Raw genomic sequence first — 14,461 nt, forward strand, 5'->3', positions numbered from 1 at the left:
GTTTCGTATAACGTAGATACATAACGCATTGGTGAAAAATTTCATTGATAAATGTTCGAATATTTTTATGAGCCACCGTATGCGACAAACGTGTTAACGATTCTCATTGTCACGTCACGGCAGACGCGATAATCGTTTGCCGGATCGAGTTCCTGTTGCTTTCCTTTCGCTGGAATTCGAGCTGCACGCTTGGAATATCACGGAACCATAAAAGATTCAACGACGTTCAGCGAGGAATGAAATGTTTGGCAAATGAGCGTGATAAAAGCAGCTTCTATGTTAAATACGTGACTATATATATTTCCTTCTGTCTCGCGTCCTTTTTTAACACGAATCCATCCACTGTCTCTTCTTTTACGCTTTGCATTCGTCGAACAGAAAAATTCTGCTTAGAACAGTGCATTCTTTCGAATCGTGGATTCTAAATATTAAATTGTCCGAAAATGTAATTTAAAATAATAATTGAATTTAATTTAAAATAGACGAACAACAATTTCTGTTTTATATTATTTTATTGAATTAGATGTAATCAATTTCGTTCTATTTCTATTATTATATTCGTGCATAATTAAAAGATAAAAAAAACATTGTGCGTCTATTATTTCCTTCTAAAACGAAAGAAACTTTTACCTAATACCAACCGAATAAAATATTTACATTTCGAAGAGATAGATCAAATAATATAACGGAGAATAACTAAATAAAAATTACATAAAATCGAATAGGTAGAATTTCCTAGTATTTAAAGTTCATCACGCAGGTTGCCAGTAACGACGGTATAAGTAGGAACAGGCGCAGCGAACCAGACATTCTTAAGTAGATCCAGTCAATGGCCAGACACCGAGAGAGTATAAAAATTCTCCAGCGATCAAAACAAAATTATAATCTACGACGACCGCTTCCTGCTCGCGAATCCAAGTCCAACCACTTACCCGACCACTTATTTACCGTTCTAACTGCATAATGGAAAGTGTCACGACTGAAAATAATTTGCTTCTACGTTAGAAGAACGTAAAAGGAACGAGGGAAAATTAGAAGAATAATAATTCTTTTCTAGAATCTACGCTTGTCGCCAAAGTTATGTAAATAATTTAGTTAGTAAAAAGAATAATTTCGTTCATAAGATTCCAAATAGTTTCTCGTCTTTTCTTAAAAACCTGTTTGAATTATGTCACTTTCGAGACGCACGTTCAGCGTGCATTATATTTCACCGATATTTCTTCTATATTTGCGGACACGTTCTTCTTTCCGTTGATTGGCGCGGTATACTTCTCGCGTGATAAAGTTGAATAAAATTTTACGGCCCATCCGAGGATTGTCATTGAGAGAGAAACTGAACGACTAAACGACCGGAATAAAAACACAGCTGCTGGACGATAACCCCTTCGCACGGTATGAAAATTAGCTCTCTGGCTTCTGACTGATGGAACAAGCGATGGCAATTGTCGCTTACGATAATTAGATTCGCCTGGGAGGCGAGTTACCAATGTAATCGAGATCAGAAGCGATATATAGTTCATTCGTCGAAGACGATGATGTAACGCGAAGTCGTACGATAGTTAGGACAAGTTCTCCGCATACTATTAGCAAACAGTTTGTACACATGCAACTTCAACTATGTTAATCATAGACTGACTATAGCTTGCGTCTATCTTGTCAATTTTGCAATAACTTTTAGTATATTTAATTGTCCATTAATTAAAAATTATATAGGATATGCCATTCTTTTATCCAATAATTCTATCATTGATAATTCCACGATTAATAATTCTACGTGAAATAATTGTAGAAAATGCGATTAAGGAATCATACAGAAGCATTTTCACCTAAAATTATTATAATCTTTTATCAAGTAATTCTACTGTTAATAGTTCTACGTACAATAAAACAATCGTACAGAAGAGAAAAAGTTTCGTTTTAGAAATTACAGGTCATTAAGACCTGTCTTCGCGTTCTTTCTTTAGTTTCGCCTATTTATTCCTTCCGTCAGCTCGAGTAGGTGATAACGCTACTTCGTTGCAGAATAATTATAAAAGATCCACTTGAACGACGGCCTACGAACACACGGCGTCCCAGTTTGCGCGGCGATAAATTAGGACCTGGTCGAGGAAAGGCAGATAATTCGACAAAGGAAAGATGAAGAAAGAAAAAGATATATCTGCAAGGAAAAAAGGAGAGTCGGTTGGCAGATAAATCTGCGAAACGAATTGGTGCAACTGGCAGGAGGATCGGAAGGCCGAGTTCTCAAGTCGTCTAAAACCGGTCCGCGTTAATTTATCGTCGGTCCCCGAGGATCGTATTGCGATCACGTATGCGTTTATTCACTTACTGCCAGCGAGCGTAAAACGATCAGATAATCCGCAGTTATGAAATCTCGCCTCGGCTTTCCATTATTAGTTTAGAAAACACGACGAACGCGATATCCAGATTACGATTTTTCAACTCCCATCGCTTGCAAAGTCCTACTTCTACCCCCGCAGCTGAATCCTCCTGTAGATTTCAAAAACTCAGCTCTTTCTGCGAATAGTCTTTGCTTGTGAGAAGTAAACAAAAGATCGGACAATGTACAACTGAACGAATGTACTACATTCGGTATAATAAGTTCGTTCGCGTTTTCTTCAAACTTGATGCTTATTCAAACACATTCTACGATATTCTTTTCGAATTGACAAGTAAAAGTCGAAGTATCTCAGCACTTTCGATCGGCAGCTCAGGCACAGATTCACCCTGGCGCCGGCTCTGTTTCGGTTTAGACTCTCTGTTGCAACACAACGATATTAATCTTATACAGACACCTACACAGGCATTCGAACAGGACACTTACACAGGTCATACTCACTACTGTATAGAGAGTGGGGTTGAAAATCTTTTAAGGGACCATGGATCACTATGTACAGTCAGTCTGAGAGTAACTGGCCAACTGTCAACGATCCATAACACTCACTTATATTTTAAATACATTTGGTTCTGTAATTTTGTTTAATAAATATCACCTAATATTATTTCAACATAAACATTCTGTCTTCCACAGATTATTAATCTTAACTCTAAGATTAAATTCTAACACTCTCCAATATCATTCTTTTTGTACGCTTCTCAAATTGGTATAAAACTGTGGGAGTTTACGAAGCAACGCAACTGAGCAAGGTACCTTAGTACTAAATAACAAATTACTGTTCAAATAATGAGAAAGATTGTCGGTGGCAAAAAGCCGATTAATCGGCTATCGGACGGTGATAAAGCTGAGAAAGCTGAGCGTATTCATTTGAATGTAAAATATTTTGATCGAATAAATGTTTCTCCAACGAAGAAAAAAATGGAACAATACAAATATTTTAGTTATTTTTTTTATAGAAAATTCCCAATTGTCGAACTATTTCGCAAAAACTGTACTACACTTGCGTTAATGTACGCAAGGTAGGTTAGATCTCCATCGTTAAGCTGCAGGATCAAGATAACGACAAGAAGATCGGACAAAGTTGACTGAAGGACTAATTAGACGAGGGATAGAAGCAACACGTCTACTATCGGCATCAAATCTACCCGTACACTCGCATTATCCACATCCTGGACGGTGTTGAGCCGTGATATGCTCGAGCATTGTGCTGGTAAACCACATGTCACCCTTGGCGGCTAACTATCGATCAAACGTGTACACCGTACACGATACGTCAGCTTTCGGGCTTCCACTTTGACTGGATACACCTTCTTCTTGCAAGGAAATCGATTTTCCCTCGGAACCGTGCAATACTACAAAATTATTCATACGTGTTCGTGATAGAAATATTTATATCCTGATAGAAATTAAAATAGGAATTTTCGTCACGCTCTGTGAATTAGGAAACATTCAGGCAATCTTTTAACGATCTTTCTAGTTAAACGAAGAAAATTCGAAACTTTTGTAAGTTAAATGAAGAAAAGCTTTTCAATTTGTTTTCTCACGTAGAATCGTTCTTCCTTAGATTCTGCTAGCGAAACAAGTGTTTGTACAGCTACAGAAGCTCCAGGAAAAGAAGCCATAGGTGCCGAAAACGTGGCCTGATCCAATTCGTTGGTAAAACAAAGAGAAAAAGAGGGAGAGAGAGCCCAGAAGCGATTCTTTCATGCGACGAATCCGCGCATGCGAATGAATAATACCATGGCAGAAAGTTGCGAACAAAAACCTCGTGAAAAAAAAAGAAAACAGTCGTTTCACGGTGTAGCGAAGAAAGAGAAAGAAACGTGAAACATACGATCGTAAACACGAACAGCGTAAAGGCTGTTTTCAATGAACGAGCCGAACGAAAAGCATTGACGAAAATAGACGAGGAACTGTCGTATTTAAAATAACGAGATATTTTACATAGCAAACTGCTAGGGTATATCTCATACACTGAAATATATTATTTTATACAGGGTGACACTGGTGATATATTATTTTATATGGAGTGACACTGAGATACATGTACATTTTAATATTTTATTTCAGGCTTGTTAGGAATTTTTGTTTCCATGAACAATTTTTCTCTTTTCGTGCTTCGTACTATTAACACAGTTGCGATAGATACTATGATGGAGCGAATACATCAACGTAGACATAATTCGGGCAATTTTGGAGAAAATACACGTATCGTAGCAAACATACTCTTGTGCGTAGATGAAAAACTAAAAGCAACCACGTATGTTGTGTATGCAGAGAAAAAAGTTTGTCAAAAACGACGATGATTTCGATATATTTCACGGGTGTCGGAATCGGCGAGGCGGCAACTATTCGACAACTTCGCGAACATTAATATCTATCGCTCGTATAGACGAGCAATTGTGTGATAAAAAATACAAGGTTTAGAGATTAGTAGAAACATTATTTATTGATAGAATCGAGATAAAATGCGAGCGTACCGTTTTAAAACGGTAAATAAAACTCGGGAAATAATGGCGGTGCGCGTTTGCGAGATGCACGAGTCGACGAGGGATCGTATGTATTAAAAATATCTACTTTGTCGTCGTTGAAAACTTTGTTACTGCGATACACTCGCTTTCAACTTGCACCGAAGTCCATAGTTCAGGGACGAAGCGACGTGCAATCGATTGAAAACATAATACGCAACGGTACATTGTTGCGCCTGACGATACATCGTTGTCGATTCGAGATCTCACGATGATCAACCCTGTTCCAATGAACGATTATGTTCTTGGCTGATTTATGTTACACAGATACCAGATTTCCTTGTTGCAAAAGTGATTTATATGGATGAGTGTATTGGTAAGATAGAAGACTGGTTTATTTAGAAAATATGCATTCGTTGCTTGAGAAACATTTTTTCCTTCTTATTGGAAACTATTTTCTTGGTCCTGTAACATTATGGACGAGGATTTACGTGTCTCTCGTCTTTATAACTAGATTATTTCTCTGTCGTCGTAGAAATTCTCTGACTCGTAAAGAATATTCTCTAATTCCAAAATGTGAAATATACTTGGAAAATTTTGAACAGAGCAAATACAACATCTGTTTCCTTTCAAGTCACGATGAAATATCGAATCGAGCAACTACTTTGTTATTGAAGGATTGGAAATGTCAGCAGTGCTGAATTTCACGTGAATTTAGAAGAAAGTAAACGACGCTCGAGGACTGCAAACGGAAAAATTTCTACAAAAGCGTGGATTAATATTTATGACGGCCTTAAAACGCGAGAAGAAGCGGCTCTCTGTTAACCGTTTGTCGTCGACAGCGTGTTTCGACACATTCAATAAATACAAAAGTCCTTGCCGTACAAGATTTACATGGCGTCTCCCTTTGACATGGAAATCCCCAGACGATATACCCACGTAAGGGAACCATCACGTGCTTCCGTCACAAGTACCAAATCAATTTTGCACGTGTGCATTCCCAAAAGATTACCCGAAATTCATATTTCAAGCTCGGTGGTATGTTTTGACAATTGAAATTTTCAATAACTACGAGCAATTATTCAGCTTACGATAAATATTACTATAACCGGATATTGCATTATTTCGACGATGAAAACTTGTCTAGTGTCGTCATTAAGAAACGTTTTGTTTTAATATTGTTCAATATATTAATAATTGTATGTAAAAAAAAAATACTCGAGGGTAAATTAATATTCGAAATGTGGATTAGAAAAATATGAGAAAACGTACCAAAGTTAAGACACCGAGAATACTGAAACATCGAAGAAATAGAAAAATACTGGCGAATAAAAAATGGTGACAGAGAAGAGAAATATTTCAACATTCTCAAAAGTCGAGAACTTGTAAATATTTCGATCAATGTTGGAAGAAAAATCCAGGCCAGATTTAATATTTCTCCGCTCGAGTAATTAAATATACTTGGGAATCAGATTAGAAATAAATCCATCAAAGACACGGTACTCTAAAGTAAACTTCCGTGTCTCGGTGGACAGACCGGTGTCCTAAATCATTAAACGACAGTTTCAACGTGGCCACCATTAAAACGTAAAACGCTTTCCTAGTGGAAACTGGATGAACGTCAGTTGGTTGAGCATTAGAAAGACTAACAGTATTTCGTTCTTTGGTCAACGCATGGTTAAAACCCTACCAGCTTTTCATATTCATTCGCCTGTTCCTTCATATAGAGCTATTCTCGCGTAGAATGCAGCGCGCCTTAGCGAAACATACGCAAATATCTCACGGAAGCTGAGTGTATCACGCTGAGATGCAAGTTACAGTTTCGATGCTTGCCAACTGAAAATACTAATAACTCAAAGTTGTTTAACTAGAATGTACGGCGATTATATGTTTCCGTATGTTGAGAAGTGGGAACTAAAAATATTCTTTGAATATTATTGTATATTCGACGCAACCATTTCTGATGTTTTCCATAATTCGACATTCTACGATATAAAAATTAAACGTCGAGTACTGAAAAAGTTGACTGGAATTGATTTACCTTTGAACCTTCGACGATTACAAAGTTAGAAATTTGTTGAAATTAGAAAGTTACAGATCGCTGTGTTTACGTGGGTCGTTTGACAATTGTTTGCAGTGTACTACAGGGGCAAAATGTTTTTTTATATCGTACGAAAACGCGAGTGAAGATAAATTCAACCACGTGCGACGGCGGGTTTCAAGGTAAAAAAAAGATGGACGAAAATAATGTTTTTTTATTATAAAATTCCTTGCACTATGAAAACTAACACTTACACTTTGATCTATTTCTGTCTGTATAATCAGAGCAACGATACAAACTAGAATTAATATTATTAGAATGAAGAGATACATTTTGGTCACTGAGCAACATGATCAGAAAATAAGCAACGAAAATAACGTCCCGATATAACTGATATCTACGTATTCGATATATATTCCATTTACATAATTCAATTTTTAAAGGGAAGGTGCAAGCAGAACTCCTTCAAACAGAAGATCAATCACGAAACATGACCTAAATCTATCATTCGAGAAGAGATTTCATGCCTCTATCCTGATACGATAGCTAGTACATACGAAGAAATAAAAAAAAATCCATTCAATTACCAACCAATATCTAGAATTTCATCTTGGGAAATCACGGGGACCTCGGTGCGTAATATATTCGAAAGATCGACAGAAAAGCGAGCAGGAAATTAAAAGGAATTCCCTAGAATACGAGAATAAGTTACTAGACTATATTTACTTAACCTATCGATGAAAAACAAACATCGGTGATTTGTAAAATTAATTACCAATTAATATCGACAAATTGTCATTAAATTAATGTTAATTTGACGAATATTATAATATTAGAATATTATTAGCTAATTACTATCTAATATGAAATAATAGCGATTTGCGATCAATGAAAATACGAATAATCATTCGTGAACGATCGTTTCGCGAGAAACTAAGCTCTTCGTGCCAAATACGAGTAAGTTTGAAGTGGTTGTCGAACATATTGACAGACAATTCCGATGTGTTGCATGCTCGATGCAGTCGCATTAACACGAATCAAACAGAAATACCACTAACAGGCGAGAAAACAGGTGACGAGAAAAATACTCGAACAATTTTCAGCGATAGCACAACACGTGTTGAGAATTCTGCGTATCTTCGAGGCTAAATCGATTGAAAGTTACTGGACAACTTGCGTTACGAGCTGGGATCATCGTTCAGGAAGAGAATGGAAAACTAAGATTTATTATAATTCCCTGGCAACCCTGAAATTTATGGTAATTGTGTATTTTCCATTTTTACGACTTTCGGTTGAAGTTAGGTTCGAAAATTGTTTACTAATTTAAGAGTCAGGATAATACGCTTCGCGCGTATCGTTTTTGGCTTCGACGGTGTTACGTACAATTCCGATTTGGGTATATCGGTTATATATTTTTGTTCGGGGAAAATACAGAATTCGCATGAAATTTCGTCAAAAATATAAGAATAATTTCTGTGGTAAGGTTCAAGAAAATTTTGTTCCCAAATATGAAAAATATTCCAAAACGACATAATCGAAAGAAAATTCCTAAATCTGATGAGAAACTTACGAAAACTATTCCTCGAGCCGTAGAAAAATTTTAGAAAAACTCGATTTCCCATTCAGCCTAAAAATTTCGCCTGAAACCTCCAACGATCGTTCGAACCCAATACAAAATAGCTTGTCATAAAATTTTCCCCAATTTCAAGGTCAGAATAGCGCAATAAGGCATTCTGAAATGCCATGAGAATTCAAGAAAATACCCTGAAATTTTCAGCACGAACCTCTTATAACTCTTATTCTTATCAAAAAATATTCAATCATTGGAACAAATTGAGCTTTTTCAACAGTTCCGGTAGAAGAAGCTCGAGCAAATTTCCAGGTAAGAGCGAACTGGATGATCGACAAATGGAGTGAACGGGCAGACGCAGCCTTTAGCCGTGGTTACGTAACGAATCGATTACTAACAAGAGTCACGAACTGGCATTTTTTTCTAATTCGACGGTCCATCGAAATCCAACGAGCTTATGTAATTCACGATTTCGTGTCTCCAGCCATAATCTGCTGCGACATATGGTGAAAGAAATCGCTTCCAGTTTCATTAATATATTACCTGTCACGTGAATTTTATATACCGTTACACAGGATGTTACCGAACTGATAAACCGAAATGGGAGCAAACCTACATGGAAAAGTAGGTGGAAAATGTAGAAGGCCTTTTTTCGTCCGGAGTCTGAATTTTTTAGAAAATCGAGCTTGAAGATGCTTGAAGAGTATGCTTAAACTTGCCAAATCCTGGATTGAACAAGAGAAACTAATCGACAGGGGGTTGTTCTACACGTGAAAATGGGTAAAAAATGCAGAATAAAATTTTATTATAAGACGCTTAGTTTTCCAGAGAAATGAATTCGTTAACAACGAATATTAACATTCCGTTAACAACGAATCTATATAGGTAATTGACATGTTTCTATGAATTTGTATAGTCGTGAAAACTCTACCCGGTATGGTTGTCTCGTTAATACAGAAATTCGCAGATATTCGCATAATTTTGGCTGGTAATATCGCCTGTTGTTTTAATGCTAATCGGCCATGGTTTACATAGAAAATTAATGCAACAGTAATTCTGGATCAACTGATTAATTTATCGCAAATAATGGTTCCAGGCAAATATATTTCTGTTGTATTGTATTAATTGTAATATACGATATTAATAGATTAATTATAGTACACGAATGTTCTATTCCTAAGTCGTCTTTCGATTAAAAAGCACGAATCACGATTTGTTTAATAACCAACTTACCCAATTAGAAGGAAAGAACAAACTGATGTTTCGTTTATTTAGGAAGTTTCGAAACTAAAGATAGGATAGTATAAATTTAAAGAAAATTGCAGAAAAATGAAAATTACCGGAGAAATATAAGTTTGCAAGCGAGGAGACCGGAAACGCGGATAACAAGGGAAAGTTATCGAAAGAACTTCGACTCTGAGAATACAACACATCCTCTTCATAAGTTCAAACAATCTCGTACAAGCTTCTCGCAATAGCAGGGTCTTGCTATGGCAAACGAGTCTAACAAATGAACAGGGTTAATGGCAATTAATTATTCTCACTTTGTTTCAAATGTTATTATACACAGTGGGAGAACTAAACGAATATTAGGTTTGCAGAAGAGCAGAGAGATTAACAGAGGAAGATAAACTTTGGTTTGCTTTGCTTTTGATGCTACGTATTTGACTCCTCGCGACAAAGTTAATTAAAATAGAGATTCTAATATGAAACAGTATTACTAATTCGAATTAAATGTAAGCTTTTCTGATGCAGAGTTTTTCTAACACGGAGATTTTGATGAAATAATATTAAATTTTCAGTATGAAAATGTTTCTAATATAGCGTCTATAAAACGAAGGTATTTTTAACACGTACATTGCAATATATCAAATGTACGAAATTGTTGCTATAAAGATACTTTTTATGTAAAATTTGCATCATAGAAATATTTTTAATAGGAAATTTGTAATATGTAAAAGTATGAGATTATGACAGACTATTGCAATACAGAAATATTCCAAATATGAAATTATTACAAATTATTGCAATATAGAAACATCCTTCGCTATATTTCTAGAGCAAAATTTTCAATACGAGAAGTATTTTTATTGAAAAATGTACAACGTAAAGACATTTCCAACGCAAACTTTACGAAAGAAAAATACCTGCAGTACAAAGTTTACGACATAGAAATACTTCTAATGTAAAGATCGTAGCGCAGAAATATTTATAATGTAAAACCTCTAATGTATATAGAAATATCATTAATCTAAAATTTTCAAAAAAAGCTTAATTATATGTTGTCTTCTGAATACTATCTGATTTCAGCGATATGATTCGACAGAATATTATAAAAAATATCCGCTTATCGAACAAAATTATAATTAATTAGTTATCCACACTTTGTTTCGGACGCTATTATTAACGTTAAAAGAACGGAAACAAAACAATATTATTATATTCGCACTAGACAAAAGAGACTAATGTTTACCTTGTCATCGCTCTTTACATATTTCCATTATTCAGTATACTCCGTATAGGTACTTCCGGTTTTCTTTCAAGTTCAAATAATTATGTAGCAGTTCTTGTTGAAGTTTTGCGATTACGTGACACACAGCATTGATATCATTATTCTAACCTAACTTACATTACGCGTACATCAGCCGTTCATAAGTATTTCGACGTTTTTGTCGATTTATAGTAACGAAATTTGAATCTATCCAAAACGTATAGGAATTAACGACGAATTAATAATTCAAAGTAGCACTTACGAGCTTTTTGATTTGAGGTAGCTTTCGATCAACGATTATTTTATAACTGCATAATTTCTTTACTAATATATTCTACTTTTATGATTATTTACTTTTAAGTAGAAATTGTCAAAATACTCGTGAGCGGTAGCGTATTTTTAGCAATTTTAAATCTTAATAGAAAAGCACGCACGCAAGACACTTGTTGGAGATACGCAGTGCAAAGAGAAGGCTCTTGATGTAAATGCACAACTAAATTATATAAATTATATGCGATACGTACTATAAAACCATATCGACACAAACACCGCTTCAAATTATAAATTAAAATGTTCTTTGTTGATGAACAGAAGTGTTAGCATAGATAATAATTTCTCGTATAAATTTGTATAAACTCTGTATAAATTTGTAGGGAAAAAACGCGATTCTTTATTTCTTATCTTATTATAAATCTTAATTATTCTTAGAAGGCCTACAACTGATTTAGTTAGAGTTTAGTTGAACATAATTTTCTTGCAACATGATAATTACAAATACAATCACAGAGATATGTAATATCATGGATAATTTGTTTAAGGAAATTGAAATATATCGAACAAATATTAAAGATACTGGAATGTTTGTTTTGTCGAGAAAGAGCAAATAGTTCAACGAAAGTAGATCGTTTTGGTTATAATACAGTAATTTATACATTTAATGTCGTATATTTTGATGTGATTTTGCTGAAAATATGTCCTAATTTTTGTTACGCCTGATTTACGATAGATGAACTTTGGTAAATTTCAAAATTATATGCTACAAAAAGATTTTCTAGAGAATTGTTTATTTTTTACACATTTACAGAGGATTTTGCAAGAAAATTTGGTTCGTGCAAATGTTTTTGTCATATCGTTGTACTTGACATATCTGTAACGTCAAAATTGCCTTTTTCTATACTTAACGATAACATCCCTATAATGTGCGATATTTGACATTTGTAAAGATATGACAAGTGACAAGCCGTGGGAAAGTTACGCAACCGCGTATGAATTATTATTTCTCGTCGCTTTCGTGTAAAAAACCGTCTAGCATATGCAACTTGTTCCCTTTCCCTCGTATTTACCATACGCTGGTGAAAAGTACGACGTTTCATGTTTGTTGTGATCGAACGAGGCCGAGGCTAAGAAAACTACACGATAGAGAGCAAAAACTAGGAGATACAGTGGATCACAAAAATATTCGAACAGCTAGAGAAACCTTTCATCAACATACAATAGCGGACAAAAGAAAATGTAGAAAATATGAAGTATAAAAAGGTAGTATAACTCTACAGAGCAATTAAAAGCAAATGAGAAATTAAATATAAATTAAATTAAATTAAAATAAAATAAAAATGATATAAAATGCAAATTTATATAGAGTAAAAGATTTCTAGTACAAATAAAATTCATAATTACATCAATTTTAAACTTTCTTTTATGCCACTGTATCATGTGTGTTATACATTTGCCATTAGCACAATAATAAGACAGGACTATCACGGTTATATTAGCGAAATTTGAGGCCAATCATGATAGTGGTATCGTATTATAGTGCTGGTAATGCAATTTCAAGCTGTTTTGTACAACACACATAATATATTCATAAAAATTCTCTGTAGTCAGTATTCAAATATATATGTGAGTCACTTGGAATGAATTTCTCATTGTTTTGTAAGAAGAATATGTAACTATAATCATTCCAAATTTAAAATAAACTTTGACGAATATTATAGGAATATTAAACAGTTTCCGTGATAAAGCCAAAGACTTACTTGGTAACAAAGGTACTAAAAAAACTTGACCAAAGTGTAAATTCTATTGCAAGGTAATTTATACTAATTTATACCAATCTTTTTTACTAAATATATATTTACGGTAATGTCCAGTAACTTCTGCGTGTATACATTTATACGTATATGTATGTATGTATATATATAGTACATACATTTATAGATTGATTTTAAATTAATTTGAAGTAAAATTCTTCTCGTAAAAGTTGTTACTAAACCGTATTTCACAAGTTACGGTCTTTAACACATATATTACATGTTCGAGATGACTTTCAGATTCGTTTCAAATTACTACGTGTTATATTGGTAAACAGACTTTGTTTTGATAATACAGTTTGCTTCGATCAAAACCAAAACATTAGAAGTTGCGTTTAATCTTTCACAAAGAATAACATAAGCTACGAGTTTAGTACGTCGAACGAGCCATTAAAAAAAAAAAGTGTCTCGCGTGCGTCCTGTTCAAAATAAAATAAGAAAATAAAGTCGAAATTTCCGTACTCACATGATCTGCAGTTTCTCCCTTAATTAGACGTACGTCGTGTGTCAACGCACACTGCGATATAAATAGGGCACGCTACACTCACTCACGCACTACGCACAAAAACACGTCGAGACCGCGATTCGAATCACCACTAGCTAAAGAAATAAGGTTAGAACGCGAGAAAATCCCAACGCGAGCGATGAACGACACGATTCACTTACGCATAATCGAGACACTCAAAGTTCATATGCGAATTGACTATTCTCTATTTACTACAATACGATCCGCGACTTGTTTTCACGAAAATCTCGTTGATAGGCCTTGTTTCTTTTACGGAATCATAAATCTGTAAATATGAAAGTTAAACGAATTTCCGTTATTAGCAAACAACTTCATCGTTACATACTTCACGGAAGTTGAAAGTATGTCATAAAATCGAATTTTTTACGTCAATCGATAGTGCCATTTTCAAATCGATTTATGTGTTGCACAGTTCACAAGAGTCGAACGAAACTCATTAATGGCGAATTTTTATTACTAATCGATAATACCATATTTTTATATTGTACTGTATATTGTACGATTCATGCAAATTTAATTTATCTCACAAAATTTTCCTATCCGATGTGTTATACATTGTTCGATAACATTTACTTCCTTCCTGTAGATTAACAGTGAAATACGAAGCTTTATATCGACATGTCAATAAAGATGTCTTCTGTAACGACATATACACCGGTTCATGTTGAAAAAGAGAAACACGAGAACCTCTTGGCGCAAGGAATTCAAAAGCAGTGAATGAAAATACACAATGGAGAAACTCTACGGTTCACGATTCGCAAAGCAAACAAAACTCGACATATGAACTTGCTTGTGAGAAAAAATAACCAAATTCTTCATACGTAAAACTGAACATTTTCGCGACAATTGTAATACATAGTACATAATGAAGAAATAGAAA

The 14,461-nt window shown here is 34.6% G+C and overlaps 1 protein-coding gene across 6 annotated transcripts in view; it reads right to left on the minus strand.

Annotated features, from left to right (window-relative positions):
• Positions 1–14,461, minus strand: part of LOC100746626 (cAMP-specific 3',5'-cyclic phosphodiesterase) — a 370,153-nt gene that overhangs the window by 248,328 nt on the left and 107,364 nt on the right. For 2 of the 6 annotated variants that reach the window (XM_012389104.3, XM_012389103.3), the window contains exon 2: positions 13,522–13,651. The exons of 3 other annotated variants lie outside the window; for them this stretch is intronic. The gene's annotated coding sequence lies outside the window, so the exon portion shown is untranslated. Of the gene's footprint in view, positions 1–13,521; positions 13,847–14,461 lie in introns of all 6 variants that reach the window. One more of the 6 variants, XM_012389102.3, reaches the window with a different exon arrangement.

This window comes from Bombus impatiens, unplaced genomic scaffold, assembly GCF_000188095.3.
Source record: "Bombus impatiens unplaced genomic scaffold, BIMP_2.2 scf_0637, whole genome shotgun sequence".
Taxonomy (NCBI): Eukaryota; Metazoa; Arthropoda; class Insecta; order Hymenoptera; family Apidae; genus Bombus; species Bombus impatiens.